Source organism: Phalaenopsis equestris, unplaced genomic scaffold (assembly GCF_001263595.1).
Source record: "Phalaenopsis equestris unplaced genomic scaffold, ASM126359v1 Scaffold220620, whole genome shotgun sequence".
Taxonomy (NCBI): Eukaryota; Viridiplantae; Streptophyta; class Magnoliopsida; order Asparagales; family Orchidaceae; genus Phalaenopsis; species Phalaenopsis equestris.
Window position 1 is genome coordinate 249253 of NW_018238888.1, and position 5436 is coordinate 254688.

The following is a 5436-nucleotide window of genomic DNA, read 5'->3' on the forward strand; positions in this document are numbered from 1 at the left end:
CACCATGCTCAAGATACTATATATATATATATATTTGTGGGGCGCGTGCAGCTAGCCGTAGTCTGTTGATAGAGTGTCCTCTTTGAAGGTTGTAGTCACGGGTTGGAATTCCCCTCTAGTCAGTTTATCGGTAGTGAGGGCGTTCCTCGATGGCCAGTTTGTCGGTAGTGAGGGTGGTCACGGTTCGAATCTACCGCGTACTCAAATCAGTTGGTTGGACATTTATTGTCAATTGTAAGTCCCATCTGGTCCGAGACGCATGAGGGGTATTCGGGGCTCGTATAATAGTCTCACGTCATTTCTTTTTTTAAAATACACACACACACACCTATATATATATATTCAAAACTTAGAATGGAATAATATTTGATCTAATTTACACTATCAAATATTTATAATTGCTAATTAATCCACCAAAGGGATTGCTACATAATTCAATTGATTAATTTATGACTATTTTGCTAAATATGGTGCCATGAGTTGATAAAATTAATTCTTATGTATTTAAATTTCTAACACCTAAAATTTGCTTTTTATATTTCTACCACACAAATCTTTTATATCATGACATAAGAAAATATCACTATTATAATTTTTAAGAAGTGAAATACCTATTTTCATGCATAGTTAATTAGGCCTCATATATTTAAAAATTGAAGTTTAGGCATTAGATATGTAAATATATAGGAATTGTTTGGTATTTATCCAAATCTTCCTTTTATATATATATATATATATATATATATATACATACAAATATAACCAATCCATATCTGTTCAAAGATGCAAAATTCAAACTCTTTAGTCATTAATAATCTACAAAGTGATAATGTCTTGTTTACTTTATTGCCTCTTTTTTAGTTAAATAATAGGGCAGGTGGATTTTATTCTATGATAAAACATGTTCATAAGGTCATTGTGACTATTATTATTATTATTATTATTATTATTATTATTATTTTTTTTACATTTCCACTAACCCAATTCTTTACTATAACATAAAAGAAATATGTATTTTTAGGCATAGATAAGGTTACATGTGTAAAAATTGAAGTTTAGATATTTGATATGTAAATACATATTTCCATCAACTAGGATCGGCCAAGTAAAGGAAATAATATTATGTCTGTCGTGTGGAAGTGCAGACGATGGTGTAGATCGCACCACACCGTCCATCTGGTGGCATGGTATGATCCACGCCTTTGACTACGTATACGATTTACGAGACGTATTATTTTTTTTTCGGTCAAGTGACCCACTAACTAAGAATTGGAGGGATTTGGCTTATTGTTATAACTAACGGTATGGTTCGAAATTAAACTCGATTAAATTTATCAAGCGCAAGCTCAAACTGAGAGGGGCTTTAGCTCAACTTGACTCGTTTACACTCCTTGTCGACCGCTTTTGAGAAGTATCAATCCAAAATGATCAAAGAACGAATTTTGTATATAACAAATTCTATCAAGTAGTTGACAAGCACGCGAATTATAGTTGATTCTCATTTGTTGTCGTAGCGGTTATGAAGCAGTGCGCTTGGGAGACAACTTCGGGAGAATTTCGGGAGACGTTGCGCTTCATTAACAAATGAAAGATTTTCCACGCATAATCTCTTTCTCAAATAAAGCCCAACTATGATGTAAATGTAAATGTAAATGTAAATTTTTAGTTGTTGGATAGGTAATTTGGGATGTTTGAATAGGCAAGTTTGTAAATCCTTCTATTTTTTAAGATGATGAAGTAATCACATGATAGCTTAGGATATTAATGGGAGATTAGTTGGAATTATTCATTTATTTTGTTTATTTGTTTAGTGGTGTGAATTTAAATCTCTTGAGATCAAATTATTATAACTTTTGGAGAGGGAGGGCTCAAAATCTATAAATATTAATATGATATCTTATGTCAATGAAAGAGATTAGGTAATGATATGTGGGCAATGAAGATCAAATGAGGTCATCTAAATAATGAGGTTCAATGATGACACTCAGAGTCTGTTTGGAGTAGCGGTGCGGTGGCGGTGCGGCACAACACCACAATTTTGTCTGTTTGGATAAACTGTGTTTTGACAGTTATTTCAAAAAAGTTGTTGTTGAAATCAACATATTCCCACTAGTCCTCGTTAGGTGTGGTGACATCTTTCTACTTGATTTCGAACTTTTTCCAAAAAAAAAAATTATAATTGTCATCTCAACTTTTTTGCAACATTTGATTATTTTTTGATAGCTTCACAACTGCTTCTTAATAAGTTGCAGCTGCCCCAAACAGAAATAATAATGATCGATTGATGACAATCAAAAGATAGTGTTCGAACGATGACGATGACTGTAGTATACTAAATGGTGATTGTTAGGGATGATTGTTAGCATTGAATGTCTAATAGAGCTCTAAATTTTTTATGTCAATAAAACTTTATCAATTTCAAGTCATAATCCTTTTATGTGCTAAATAAATAATTATTTTGTAATTTTTATAGCAAAATTTTTAAAATTTTAGCCTTTAATAATTTTAGCCTTTTTAAAAAAAAAGATTTGTTAGATGGTTTGTTTTAAAAATCCTTCAACGTCGAATGACTCAAAATTAAATTATTTTTTTTCTATTAAGGGTTTGTTTGAGGCAACTTCAACTTATTAAAAACAGTCATGAAGTTGCTGAAAAATAGTTTGAATTTCAAAAATCTGCGGTTGCTATTACAATTTTTTCATCTTGCTAGGATCAGTAAAAAAACACAGATTTAAGCGGCAGTTTTTTCAAAATGCTGCCAAAACGTAGTTTACCTAAACAGACAAAACTGTTGTGCGGTGCCGCACCGCCGGCCCAAATGAATCCTAAATTTCTGTACTCATTTTGATTAGAAATATGCATTATTCATAAATCATTTGACTTAGGCTCTCATTTAATTAGATCCAAATTTTGTGACTTGGAGGTATATAATTGAATGTTATATATAATAACATTGCATAATCATTGCATTCCCAAATCATGAAAATAACTAAAATCAATTTTACAATAATTTTCTAGTGAGAAGATTTCAAGGACTAATAAATTCAAGAGTGTAATAAAAATTGATATCTTATGTCAATGAAAGGGTTTAGGTAATGATATGTGGGCAATGACGATCAAATGAGGCCATCTAAATAATGGGGTTCAATGATGACACTCAGAGCCTGTTTGGGGTAGCGGTACGGTGGCGGTGCGACACCGCACCACAGTTTTGTCTGTTTGGATAAACTGTGTTTTGACAACTTTTTCAAAAAACTACTGTTGAGATCTGTGTTTTCTCACTAGTCATGTCTAGTTGTGGTGACAGAATTCTAGCTATCGGATGTCGAACTTTTTCCAAAAAAAAATTATAATTGTCATTTCAACTTTTTTGCAACATTTGATTATTTTTTGATAGCTTCACAACTGCTTCTTAATAAGTTGCAGCTGCCCCAAACAGAAATAATAATGTCCCAAACAGAAATAATAATGATCAATTGATGACAATCAAAAGATAGTGTTTGAACGATGACGGTGACTGTAGTAGATTAGATGGTGATTGTTAGGGATGATTGTCAGCATTGAATGTCTAATAGAGCTCTAAATTTTTTATGTCAATTAAACTTTATCAATTTCAAGTCATAATCCTTTTATGTGCTAAATAAATAATTATTTTGTAATTTTTATAGCAAAATTTTTAAAATTTTAGCCTTTAAGAAAAAAAAATTGTTAGATGGTACGTTTTAAAAATCAACAATGCGAATGACTCAAAATTAAATTATTTTTTTATTATTAAGGGTCTGTTTGAGGCAGCTGTGTCTTATTAAAAAAATATTTTTGAATTTGTTAAAAAATTATCTGATGTTCAGAAAGTTGGGCTGGCTATCACAAATTTTTCACCTTGCTTTGTTCGGTACGAAAATGCAAATTGAAGCGGCAAATGGACCCTATATTTATGCGGTGCCGCACCGCCGCCCCAAATGGACCCTATATTTATGTACTCATTTTGATTAGAAATATGCATTATTCATAAATCATTTGACTTAGGCTCTCATTTAATTAGATCCAAATTTTGTGACTTGGAGGTATATAATTGAATGTTATATATAATAACATTGCATTCCCAAATCATTAAAAGAACTAAAATCAATTTTACAACAATTTTCTAGTGAGAAGGTTTCAAGGACTAATAAATTCAAGAGTGTAATAAAAATTAAAGCTTATAAAATATCTCTCTTCCTGCTCACCATCATGTACATGATCACAATCATGTATGGAGTATTTACATAAATACCATCCAAGTCCTATGTATTTACACATCAAACACTTAAAACATTAATTTTTACATTTATACCACCAAATTCTTTTTAATTACATAAAAAATACCATCATTTTAACCTTTAAATAATAAAATACATTTTTCCATGTAAAAGTAAAATGGTATGTATATAAAAATTTAAATTTAGGGGTTAGATATGTAAATACATGAAAATTTAGTGGTGGGTATGTAAATGGTGTGTCCATCCACTTGATTTTACCTAACAAATTTTGACATTTTTCCCATACATTTTTTATGCCAAATGGCATTCAATTTCTATGATTGTGACATTATTATAAATGAATTGCATCCTCTCTTTAAATGATATTTGTTATATTTATCATATATATATATATATAAGAGTGCTACTTTTATAAATAACAAAATTTCAAGGGCTATGTATGTAATTGCTCCAAATATATATTTAAATTATTCTTTCACATAAAATACCTCTTAAAGTAAAAAAAAAAAGGCATTATTTTTACACTATCCAACTCCTAAATGTTCAACATTTATTAAAATCAATCTTCACTCCCAAATGCTCTTATGATGATGTGTGTGTGATTTGGTTAGACCGATGACGTTAGTCAAGTGCTTATCGGGAGACAACCCAATGTATCTTCTTTGTTTTATCACGTGTATTCTCTTGTTTGTTAAGTCGTACATCGAAAGACCTCCCTTTCACTCGTGTTTAGGAGTATGATGATGATGAAAACGATAATGCCTGACTTGCTTATAGTTTTGATTTTGATCATGTGCTCGCTTCGTCCAAATTTTTACTATATGTGATTGTTCGTACTATGTTGTCTTAGAAGAGAAGCTTGAGATTAAGCATGGATTAGAAAATTGGAACAATCTGCCTTTCTAAAGTTAAGGAATCAAAAACTTTCTTAACTCTGACTCTCTATCTCCTGACTTACACTCTATTTATTGGGTGTGACACGAATAAATCAGGATCCAACAATCATATTTATTTTTAAATCATAAATATTTATTTAATGAATAAAAGAAAAAAAATTAAGTGTTTTTGAGAACCAAATATTTTAAAAATTGACTAATTTTTTTTAGATATATTTTTATAAAGCAAAATATTAACTAATTATCTTAGAATTATTAAAATTATTATTATTTATTTTTAT